A 12,999-nucleotide genomic window follows, 5' to 3' on the forward strand; every position below is an offset into this window, starting at 1 on the left:
CTAATTTTAAAAAGAGCTCCTGTTGGACGGGCTGGTTCTGGTTGCACTGGCCGAGGGTTGCTAAGGAAGCTCCACCACTGAGGCTGGCAGACCCTCTCACAAGGCAGAAGCACGCAGGCACACTTGGTCTCAGCACCTTGCACCCCACTCCTCCCAATGCCACGCCTAACACACTCTGTGATGAGACAGTTGGCGTAAACTTAACTGCTGCCACGGTCATCAGTTTCCAAACTGTAAAGCCAAGTCATCTGAGAAATTTCTCTGTGGGCCTGGGGACCCGGGGGTGGGGGAACGGAGGTTGACACGGGGTGGCCTAGCTGGTCTGGCCCTTCATTTGGCCCCGAGGCATCCAATTCACTTCCCACAAAGCACCACGGTGTAGAGTGGATCACATCCAAGCACTGGTGTCTGTCAGGCTTAGGTGCAAACCCTTGCTGTGTGACCCTGGGCAAGTTACTTCATGTCTCTGAGCCTCAATTTCCTGAAGTGTAAAATGAAGAGAATAAAAGCACCTGCCTCAGAGTATTGTTGCAAAGAATAAATAATTTTCTGGCACATAGTAAGGACTCAGTACAGATTAGCCATTTGTAGTGTCTGTGTCTCTTGCACATACATGTTGACTGACAGGTAACAAAAGGAGTATCTGGATTATTGGTACCCAAGAGACCATCATTCCCTGAAATGTCTGAAAATTTTAGTAACACTCTGTATCTTTACCTTGTTTGTTAGGGAATTTTCCTCTGTAGATCCAGTCTCTAAGATCCCTCAATAATTTATTTTGTGTTTACTTTTACTTTTCCTTACTGAAAAAGTACACAATAATTGCAGTGACCACTTAAATGCAAATGTGTTTATGTGTAGAACTGGCCACACACATACATGAATGCTAGGTAGATATTACTGTATCTGTCTGCCTTCCTCCATTCTGCCCAAATTTCAAAACTTACCTATGTTCTTCTGGACATTTGTCATAAGCTAATCTTGCTTGTGAGTCTTTAAATTACTCCTTTGTACCTAAGATGGTTGAATTTTCAGGAAGACCCTTCTACCTCAATGCCAGCCCCATCCTTTGTGTGATATTGTGATTAATAATATCTGGTCTCCATCCCATTTCAAGAGGGATAAAGATGTCTTCTGTTATGCTAAAGAGGTGACTTTTAGACCATACCTAAGGTTGCAGGCTGGTTGCCAGAGGAACCAACCATGTGATTGGAGGACTGGGACTTTTCTCCTGCCCTCTGAAAGGGGAGGTGGGTGGAGGCTGACTTCACTGCCAGTGACCAGTGGTAAGCCCACCATGCCTATGCAATGAGGGCTGCACAGAAAGCCAAACGGGAGGGGACTGGAGGGCCTCCAGGTGAGCAAACATGCGGCAGTCATGTGGGGCCGGTGCCCGTGGAGACAGCGGGGTCTCCGAGCCCTCTCCACATACTTCGCCATACTCATCTCTTCTGGCTGGCTGCTTTTACACTCTCATCAGTTCGGTTCAGTTCAGTCACTCAGTCGTGTCTGACTCTTTGAGACCCCAGGGACTGTAACACACCAGGCCTCCCTGTCCATCACCAACTCCAGGAGATTACTCAAACTCATGTCCATTGAGTCGGTGATGCCATCCAAACATCTCATCCTCTGTCGTCCCCTACTCCTCCTGCCCCCAATCCCTCCCAGCATCAGGGTCTTTTCCAATGAGTTAGCTCCTCGAATCAGGTGGCCAAAGTATTGGAGTTTCAGCTTCAGCATCAGTCCTTCCAGTGAACACCCAGGACTGATCTCCTTTAGGATAGACCGGTTGGATCTCCTTGCAGGCCAAGGGACTCTCAAGAGTCTTCTCCAACACCACAGTTCAAAAGCATCAATTCTTCGGCACTCAGCTTAAACTGCTAATCTAATGAGCAAAATATTTCTCTGAGTTATGCGAGCCACGCTAGCAAATTAAAGGAACCGAAAGAGCAGGTATAGCAGAAACACAGGTGGCCTGGGCCTTCCCCTGCCATCTGCAGTGGGGTGGGCAGGCGCACTCTTGTAGGGCTGAGGTCTCAGTCTGTGGGCGGCAATGCAGGCTCCAGGACAGTGTCAGTATGAGCTGAACTGCAGAACACCCGGCCGGTATCCAAGAAAGACTTGTTGGCACGGGAAACCCACGCCCCCTCCATCAAAACTGGGTACAGAATCTTTTATTTTAGTAATTTGTCTCAATACAAATACCTTAGTGGCAAGGTAATACCACTTTCAGGCATCACTACTTTGGTGCAAATAATAGGCTACATAGAATCTAAAAAGGTCTTTTGACTCACTGGTATTACAAGTTTGCTTAAGACCATGAGATATCACTGAAAATTCTATAAAGCAGAAAGTAAACAACCCCAAATAGCAAGCTAGAACTTCCAAAGATACATTCCTGGCCCTGATTATGTATGAGCAATTTTATTTAAATGATATTGAGGCTTCCAGAAAATGATGATGGAGTTTAAGTCTCTTCAAGCACTAAGAAATGCTGGTGATATACAGCTTCATTCTCCCTACCCATCATTCTCACTCCCCTTTGCTGATGACGTTTGTAGGTTGTAAACGTCTCTCCCATGGTTTTGATCCTGTAATATAAAGTCCTTCTCTTGTCTTGGCCGCATGCAAGTTATTCTCTTAAAAGCTGGTACAATTTCATTAGAACTAGAAAGGGCTTTTGGAATGTTACCAATCTGGCAGCATTCATCTGGCAATAGATCTTGGCCTTAATAGGACAGGATTGGATTGAATTAAAAGACGAAAACTTCTAAGTGAATGACCCAAAACTTTTGGAGGGAGAGCAAAAGTGCTGGCCAAACCGAAAGAGATACCTATGGGTCCAGGCAGGTGAAAGATCTTTTTACTCTGTTCACTTTTTTTTTTTAAAGTAAATGCTGCTCATCAGGTTTCTTAGCTGTTTTTTTAAGAAATGTTTATTTTTGGCTGTGCTGGGTCTTCATTGCGGGGCTCGGGGTTTCTCCAGTTGCGGAGTGCAGGGGCCACGGTCTAGTCCTGGGGGGCGGGCTTCTCACTGCGGTGGCTCCTCTCACTGTGGGGCGCGGGCTCCAGGGGCACGTGGGCTCGGGAGGCGCAGTTCTCGGGTTCCAGAGCACAGGCTCGGTAGTCACGGCGCACAGGCTTAGCGGCTCCGTGGCCTGTGGGATTCTCCCAGATCAAGCGTTGAAGCCGAGTCTCCTGCATGGGCACGTGGACTCTTTACCCCTGAGTCACCAGGGAAGCCCCACTCTAGGCACTTTTATTCGTACATTACTTATTTCAGTGGGAGCCTCATCAAATGGCTTCTTGAAAGGGTTATTATTTGACTTCAGAAATGTCAATATTGTCATCCAGCCCTCTTGCTCAAAAGAATGATAGCGTTGCCTGCTTTTTAATTTTGAAATGCTTTCTTTATCTTACACGGTTAGAACTCAGAGTGTTTTCTGTGTGATACTTGCTGAGCCCCGAGAGCAGTGATCCTCAACTAGGGGCCCTTTGCCCCAGAGAACAACTGGAAACAGTTTCGGTTGTCATAACTGGGAGTGGGTTCTCTTGGCATCCGCTGTGTAGAGGCTAAGGATGCTGCTAAACACCCTTCCCAGGACATATCCTAACAGAGAACTGTCTGGCCCAAAGCCTGGCAGCGCTGACGTTAGGGAACTCTGGTGTGGAGCCTGGAGGCTCCCAAAGGTACAAGAGCCTATTCTGGTCTTGGAGTTCCTTAGGATCAACTTGAATAAGACAGTCCTCTCAAGGCCTGATACCTGTATGTGAGCTGTGGAAGCAGTCTCTTAAGCTACATCTGTCTATCCCATTGGATTGTAAACCCTTTGAGGCGGGGCCATCTTTACCACTTCTTTGTCAGAGGTGGTGCTTAGTTAGCTGTTCTCTGGCCTTGGGGGAGACCTGAGCAGTAAGGATGTAGTTAACTCTCAAATGCTCAGCATGATAAGGACTCGGAGAAGCAGAAGATCCAAAATCATGATTGGAAAAAATAGTCAAAGTGTGCTCAGGTTTTATGTTAATATAAGTAAAGTTATATTCAGTAATTTAAAATATACCTACCATTTTAATAGGCTCATAAAATAAAGGTAATCAGTTTCCTTAAATTACAAACATATACATCTTCCCTATATCATCAAAACTTAATATTTGTTGTCTTTGGGACAAAATTTAGTTTTTATGTAAAAAAAAAATAATAATAAATATATATATATATGAGAGAATAAGCTATTAAATCCTGAGAAAAGCATCCTAAAAGCACTTATAAAGGAAATTTCCTTTAAAAAATTCAATAAACTAAGTTAGGTCCATATTTTTCTGCATGATTTAAAATTGAAGCAGTAGGATGATAGAAATAAAGCTGCCCTACAGTCCCACAGGTCTATGAATCTCGCTGTGGTTGCCTCATACAATAATCCCACCATGAACCTCCTGGAGCTGCAGTCAGGGCCTGCTGTTGGCTTATTTACCCTGATCGGAAATGGAAGTATTACACTGAGGTCAGATAACACTGTCTTATGAAGAGGAGATGACATATCAGATGCTCCAAATCCCTATCAAAAAAAGTAGAATTCCTCTGATCTGAGAAGCTTTCACCTGGTTATAAGAATGAGTTAAATAACAAAAGCACTGTCCAAATCCATTACAGGTCTCAAATAACATCTGTTTAATCTCCCAGTAATGACTTTTGGTAACTTATCCCACCTCCGTATAAAGATTCCCAAGAGAACTCAGAATCTTATAATCACATGGAAGATGTCCAATGGAAAGATGCTTGTTTGTGAAGAAGACGTGAAATCCCTTTAAGAGAATTAAAACTATGCCTAAAAATAGACATTATAGTCACTCAGTTTAAAATGCTCAGGAACATTAACTCTTGCAAGGAAAATTAAGAAACTGAACTTCATACCAACTCAAACTTAAAAATTTTAAATAATTTTATAATAAAAGAACATAGCTTTAAAATGAAATTCCAGGGCTATGAACCAAATATGTAACTTCTTACAGTGGAAGTTCAGAGGAAATGAGAGAGAGAAAGGAGAAAAATATACATATAACTGAAGAATCAGTGACAAGTGTTTTCAAATTTGGTGAAACACATAAATATATGAATTAAAGGAGTTCAGTAAAGCCAAAAAAGACAAATACAAAGAAAATCACCAAGGTACATCTTGGACAAATTGTTGAATTCTAAAAACAAAAGAAAAATCTTAAAACCAGAGAAAAAGTGACACTACATATAATAGTTCAAAACATTGCTGCCTTTTCATCAAAGTCAGAAGAAATAAAACTTTAAGAGCTAAAATAAAAGATAAACTATCAATCTAGAATCCTATATTCAGCAAAAAATATCCTTCAAAAATGAATGCAAAATAATGATATTTCCAGACAAAAGAAAACTAAAAAATTTTATCACCAGCAGACCTGAATGTACTACAATAAAGGCTAAAACAATTTCTTCAGGCGGAATGCAAATGATATCAATAGAAATGTCAACTTTCAGAAAAGAAAGAACACTGGAAATAGTAAAGTAATGAGTAATGTAAATATAATGAGTTTTTTTAAAAACAATTCCCCCTTAATAACTTTAACTACAACAGGGAGTCCTGGCATGCTACGGTGAAGAGTCAGACATGACTTGGTGACTGAACAACAATAACAGTTTAAAGCCACAGTAATCTACATAGTGGACTTCTAATATAATGTGATGTGGTACACATGAAAAACACACAATAAATGATTGGGAAGGGATAAATGGACATAAAGTTTTTGGCATTTTACATAAAAAACCAGTACAATATCAACCCTAAATTGTCTGGGTCAAGTTAAAGCTGTTTATTCTGAGCTCTAGAACGACCAACAAAATAAAATTCAGATATAGTTTAAAAATCAATGACTAAATTAAAGGAGAATAATAAAAATGTTCAATTAATCCAAATGAAATCTCCAGGAGAAACAGAAAGAAAAAAAAATAGGAGATAAATGAAAGTTAAACTATAAAATGATAGACTTAAATTTAAACATGACAATAATTAGCTTTAAATACTAATGAAATAAACACTTTAAAGAAAAAAATTTCAAATGAATTTAAAAGGCATGACCAAACTCTGTGCCTCCTACAAATGGGAAGTAAATAGATGGAGAAATATGTACCTCGAAAACAGTAACTTTAAGAAGACTGAAGTGATGGTGCTAATATCAAATAAACTTTTGACAAACAAAAGAAATAATGATAAATGGGTCAATTTATCAGAAAGACAAAACAACTTTAAATATGTATGTCCCCAAGAGCATAGCATCAAAATCCATGAAGAAAAACTGATAGTAACAAAATGAGAAATAAATAATTCCATCATTATAACTGGAGATTATAACACCTCTTCTCAGAAACCAATAGAACAATTAGGTAAAAACATCAGAAAAAAAGATAGATCTGAACAACATCACTAACCACTTTGTCCTAAGTGTTTTGATAGAACACTAAATCCCAAACTTGTAGAAGTTATACTTTCTATACAAATGTACATGGTGTATTTCCCAAGATAGACCACCTTCTAGACCACTATATAAACTCAATCCATTTCAAAGGACTAAAATCACAGTAGTTATGTTTTTTGACAATAACATTAAACTAGAAATGAATGACATAAGATAGCAAGAAAAATCCCAAATATTTGAAAACTAAACCTCAAGTTTCTAAATATTCCTTGGGTCAAGAAAAAAAATACAATGGAAATTAAAAATATTCCAAGTTCACTGCAATTAAAATTGTTGTTGTTTAGTCACTAAGCCGTGTCTGACTCTCTGCAACCCCACGGACTGTAGCCCACCAGGCTCCCCTGTCCACAGGATTTCCCAGGCTAGAACACTGGAGTGGGTTGCTATTTCCTTCTCCAGGGGATCTTCCCGGATCAGGGACTGAACCCAACTCTCCTGTGTTGGCAGGCAAATTCTTTGCCACTGAGCCACCATGGAAGCCCTATGATTAAAGTACCTCACATCGAACATGAAGAATGCATTTTCAGTGCTTAGAGGGAAATTTTGAGCAGTAAATGTTTGTATTTGAAATGAAGGCAGATTTAAATTCAAGGATGTGAAGTGCTACCTTAAGAAGCTAGAAAAAAGAAAAGCAGAGTGAACCTAAGGTAGAAGGGGAAAATGCTTTAAAAGAATAACGGAATGAATGAAATAGAAAACAGAAAAATAGTGGGAAAATTAGCAAAGTCACAAGTTGCTACTTCAAAGTGACGAAAAAAACTTAATAAACCCCTGCCTATAAATAAAGAGAACACAAATTACCACTATCAGGAATGAAAGCAATTTGCTTATTAAAAAGTAAAAGAGCTGGGGACATAAAGTATGATGAATAGACTTTTAATCGCTCTCAGAGTTTGAGACCCTGGAAACATGAAGAGCTAGTATTTTGCCATAACAAAATACCATAGACTGCAGACCTGCTGGCTCAGACAGAATTGTTTTCTCACGTTCTGGAGGCTGGAAGTCTGAGGTCAGGTTACCAGCAGGGTGGGTGCTGGTGAAAACTGTTTTCCTGGCTTGCAGACAGCTGTCTTTTTGCTGTGTGCTCACCTGGGCTTTCCTGAGTGTGTGCTCTTGGGTGGAGGGGGCAGAGCAGGTGGAGAGGTCTCTTTCCTTCTCTTCTTATAAGGCCACCAATCCTATAGGGTTAGGACCCCACCCTTATGACTTCATTATCCAATGCCTGTTCAAGGTGCTGGCTCCAGAGGCAGTCACACCAGGGCTTAGGGCTTCAGTATATGAACTTTGAAGGGGTTACAATTCATGCCATTATAGAGGGGACAGGTTGAAGGTTAACATTCTCAGGAAATAGATTCTGATATGGTACATAAGACATTTCTTAGGGATGCTCTTGGGGTCCACGGCTGTGGAAAGGCCAACAAATGGGATTGTGTGGAAGAGTTGTACTATAATGCAGTCCCAACAAAGGCCCCCACTGACCTCATGGGGAGCTCTGGAACTGGATGGCCCTTCAGAATTTCTCCAAGTTAGGACAAGAGATAGTCTACATACCATATAATATGGTGAAGGGTCTTTCTTCTATGACATTGACCGGTCATTGATTGTGGGCTCACTTAGGCAAGGTGACTCTCTTCAGCAGAGACAATTCCTAAGACAGGTGATGGATGACAACCTTCCCAATGGCCGGGTGAATAAATCCTTTAGTCCTGATGGAGGAATGTGAGGCACACGTTATGCTTCAGCAGGGTCTTACCTGGGAAAAGTGGACACCCTTCTCTTAGTGACACACCCTCAGCCTAGCAGACTTGAAAGCTCCAGTGAAACAAGGTTGTTCTAACCAAGGATACAAACTCCACTGCACAAGGCTCACAAAGGCTGGTGCATATAGTTTCTATACTAATTAACTCATTTGCCAAGACCTATATATCTGTCAAGGAAAATGGGTGCATTGCCAATCTGTAGTCAGATATTTCTTGATTAGCATGGGAAGAGGAAAAACCATCAGTTATATAGGTTGGATGCTGAATGGCATCAGACCCTGATAACCCAGCATCCACAGTATCCGCACCAGGTCTTCACTGCAATAGAAGAGTCATGTTCGCCATATTATGGAGCAGTTAAATTTCGTTCTCCTGTATTTTAGGCTTTCTCACTTCCTGCTACTTGTCTGTAGTAATTAAAGCAAAAATATTCCATGACCTGACCCTGAGAGACAGTCAACACACTGTTCCCCTGAAGACATCGAACCAAATGATGAAGCCAGCAAAGCAGAAACAAATCACTTCCTTTCACCCTGAGGGTACCAGGAAGCCCTTGCTCTGGACTTGTGAGAATTTCAGTTCCCAGGGCTCTTTTATGCTCCCTGCTAAAATCTAGAGCATCAATGTTTTTCTGCTAGCACCACAAAGTGGAGTCAGAGCTTGATTCTGTAATTATATAGTATGAGCAGTCTGTCCAAATGAATCATGGATGTAACAAACAGAATAAAACTATTCAGAAATGACACGAAGAACTGTGTAGAACATGTATATGAAGTATGTTTATGGGAAATGAATAGTTTCAAGGGGTGAATGTGGTGAAATTTTTATTCCTAAAGATAACTCATTCCTTGCCAAGTTCAGGACTATGCTTTAAAATAACATTTTTTTTTTGTTCATGTAAAAACATAGATAAATTTCATCTGCATGTTGAGCTAAACACAAAATAGAACTTACTGTATTATTCCATTCTATGAAATGTAAAATTTGACAAAATTATTTGATGAAAATTGAGGTTAAATTAGTGATTGTGAAGAGAGATATTAACAGAGATGGGGGAGCAGGATTGAGCCATCCATGGTGCAGCGAATGTTCTCAGCTTCGAAATGATTGGTCACAAGATGAATTAGAAAAAGGCTCATCAAGCGATGAACTCAGGTGCACCTAAGAATTGTGCACTCTCAGCTGCGTAACGCAGGGAGCTCAGCTCAGGGCTCTCCGGAGCAGGAGCGGTGGGGTGGGGGTGCGCGGGAGGTCCAGGACGGAGGGGGTGTGCGTACACTTTCGGCGAATTACGGCTGGATGGCCGAAAGCAACACAACATCGTAAAGCAATTATCCTCCACTCAAAAACGAATTCTAAAAAGAGAAGCGTGCGCTTTTATTGTGTATAAGCCAGACCTCGGAAGGAAGTAGAAGCGAACGAAAGCTTAATCTTTTCTTGTGTGTCATGAATAGTTCACAAACTTAAACATTCACGTGGCAATCTGGTCAGAGAGACACCTTAAAGAAAAGCCGAAGCCACGCCACGACAGCAGACGCTCTGAGGACGGGTTTGCGCCAAGGGGTCGGAGGGAGAAGAGAGAGCCTGAGAGGAAGGCGAGTCCCGCTGACTCTGCTTTAAAGGCAGACACGCAAGTTACATGTGAAACTATCATGGGTTTATAAGGCGGAAGTGTTTGGGGGGCTTCCCTGGGGGTGCAGTGGGTAAGGGTCTGCCTGCCAGTGCGCGGGACGCGGGTTCACTATCTGAGGCAGGAGGACTCCACATGTCGGGGGCAACTCAGCCCAAGTGCCGCAACGACCGAAGCCCGTGCGCCCACTCCCCGGGCTCAGCAACGCGAGAAGCCACTGCAAGGAGGAGCCCGCGCAAAGCAACGAAGACCTGGCACAGCCAGAAAGAAGTAAAGAATATTGTTTTTTAAAAGATGCATTTTTATCACTAACATCTCCCCAGGTCCCTCACCAACTTTTAACAAGGATCCCGTTCAATCGCCCTACAGAATTTTCTCTGGGCACAATTCTGGGCTGGGTAATCCTCACGGGATTTCTCACATGATAGCAGTAACCGAGTTTTGAAGCGGTGGTCTTCTCAGGGCCCCAGCGGGCTGGACACTCAAGAAGGTGCGCCTGCAGCTGCAGTTTCCGCTGCTGCCAGCTGGGGCTGCGCTGGGTCAGCCACGGGGCTCCCACGGCCTCTCCAGTACAGCGGCCTCAGCATCTTACTGTCGTGGCAGCTGACTCTCACAAGGCTTCTCTGGGTTTCCAGATCTAGGGCCGTGCTCTGCTGTGCTGAGCTGCTTCAGTCATGTCCAATTCTTTGCAATCCTATAGACTGTAGCCCACCAGGCTCCTCCGTCCATGGGATGCTCCAGGTAAGGATACTGGAGTGGGTTGCCATTTCCTCCTCCAGGGGATCTTCCCAACCTGCATCTCAGGGATCAAACCTGCATCTCAAGTCTTCTGCACTGGCAGGCAGGTTCTTTACTACTATCACCACCTGGAAAAACTCCAATACTTTGGCCACCTGATGCAAAGACCTGACTCATTGGAAAAGACCCTGATGTTGGGAAAGATCGAAGGCAGGGGGAGAAGGGGACGACAGAGGATGAGATGGTGGGATGGCATCACCAACATCATGGACGTGAGTTTGAGCAAGCTCTGGGAGTTGGTGATGGACAGGGAGGCCTGGCGTGCTGCAGTCCATGGGGTCGCAAAGAGTCGGACATGACTGAGCCATTGAACTGAGGGCAATAAAAGCCAGCTGCCCATAACTGGGAAACGACTCTGATTTTTTAATAAAGGGATGAGGGGAGTGGGATGGAATGGGGGAAGTACGCAGTTCTGCATCAAATGCAGAGGGAGGGTGCAGCACCAAGCGGGCTGTATCCCACAGAAGGCACGGGGCAATCTGCCCCCCCAAGGTCTCAGAGAACCTGAACCAGAAAGCACCAGAGTCATACTCATATTAGGCGGAAAATAGATAGCTAGACTTGTTTGTTTGACTGGAAAGGCTTTTACGTATCAATAAAATCCTGGTTTGTCAACATTATGTGGCAGGTAGTCCCATAAAGAACAGTTGTTGAAAGTCTTCGCACATTTAGATTAAAATAAAACTGCTGAACAAAAGCTGCATTGTACATAGGTCTACACTTGAATAGCTAGAGGGAGTTTTACATGAGCCTTTTTAGTGACACACGCTGAGAACATACCTATCTCTGGTTCAGCGCTTCCTGAAGAGTCAGAAGTTTTCATGAGCCAATGTATTTGACTGAACTGTGTCTATTTTCTAAAGGATTGCTTTCTACTTTCAACTGCATTAAATTCATATGTAAAAGCCCGAAAAACAACAAATCAGTGAAGAAGCGGACAAGTCATTTAATGTCTTACTTATTAAAATATTATTTTTGTCCACAGTGTCAAAAATGCATGTGGAAACCAAGGGCTTTTGTAAGCTTTGGTGAAAGAAGTCATGGCTTCAAACTATCCCTGATCTCAATCCAAAACCCAGAGACTTGGAAAATCCTCATTTGACATTATTTTAGGACATCAGATGAAAAAGGCAATCTTAAAATAAAAAGTTAGAAACATATAAAAATAACCCATATGCAAGAGCCCCCTTTATCCACAGAGACAGACCACTCTGAGGATCTCTGATGCCCTTCCCAGCTCCCGGCCATGGGTCTCCCCAAGCACTCTGGCCCCCGCACGCTCCAGAAGGAGGCTGCGGCATTTGGGGGATTCACCAGGTAGGTGGCTGGGATCTCTGGATCCAGCGGTGCGTTCACAAAGATGAAGGTGTTCAATCCCAGAGTCACCCTCTTAGAGGAGAGTTTCTGCCACCTTCCTGGGCTGCCGATGCTGTATCTTAGGGAACCAGTTTATAAATCACAGCCAGATGTGTGCACCCAAGCAGTTTCATGAGAAATGGGCCAATTTTAGAAGCTGACTTTGTACTCCTGTAGATGATGAAATTAAGACTGTTTGTGTCTGAAATTCCTTTAACACTGTAAAGGGCAGTGGGCCAGGAAATAGAGACCAAACATCTGGGACTTCTCTTTCCTTAGTTTTTACGCGTGCATCCTCAGTCGTGTCCAACTTTTTCTGACCCCATGGACTGCAGCCCGCCAGGTTCCTCTGTCCATGGAATTTTCCAGGCAAGAATAGCGGAGTGGGTTGCCATTTCCTACTCCATTCTTAGCTCTTATCTTCGGCAAATCAAGACCCTTTTGTCTCTGTTTCTTGTCCTAGGGTAGATGAATTTTTTTTTCCTAGTTCTAAAATTGTATGATAGTAAGAAGGAGAAAAACAATCGGTTGGCTCTCAACCTGAAGAAACAGCTTCTGCTTAAGAAGCTAGGAGCTTTGGAATAAGGCACTACAGAAACACATTGCCCAATAGCACAGAAAGAAGAGTGGTAGCAATTATTCCAATGCCATCAAGGATATGCTACATTTTTTAAATTCCATTTACACCAATTAGGACTGAGAAAATGAGTTGGAAATTCAGAATAGGTAAAAATGACATGTATAAGGTAAAACTAACAATTTTCAAGCATTCTGTATTCCTTGTCTTTAATGAGCAAAGTTTCTTTGTTTTTATTTTAGCAGGCATAGTTTTCAAGCATTTCCACAAATTTTTCACTAACAATAATGATATTTTTAAATGTTTTTTTTTCCCAACTAAGGATTTTCAAATTAAGTTTCCACAAATTTTTCACTAACAATAATGATATTTTTAAA

At 42.4% G+C, this 12,999-nt stretch overlaps 1 protein-coding gene across 2 annotated transcripts in view; it reads right to left on the reverse strand.

Annotated features, from left to right (window-relative positions):
* Positions 1-12,999, reverse strand: part of RARB (retinoic acid receptor beta) — a 1,138,330-nt gene that overhangs the window by 942,040 nt on the left and 183,291 nt on the right. The gene's annotated exons all lie outside the window — the stretch shown is intronic.

The sequence above is a fragment of the Odocoileus virginianus genome, chromosome 32 (assembly GCF_023699985.2).
Source record: "Odocoileus virginianus isolate 20LAN1187 ecotype Illinois chromosome 32, Ovbor_1.2, whole genome shotgun sequence".
NCBI lineage: Eukaryota > Metazoa > Chordata > Mammalia > Artiodactyla > Cervidae > Odocoileus > Odocoileus virginianus.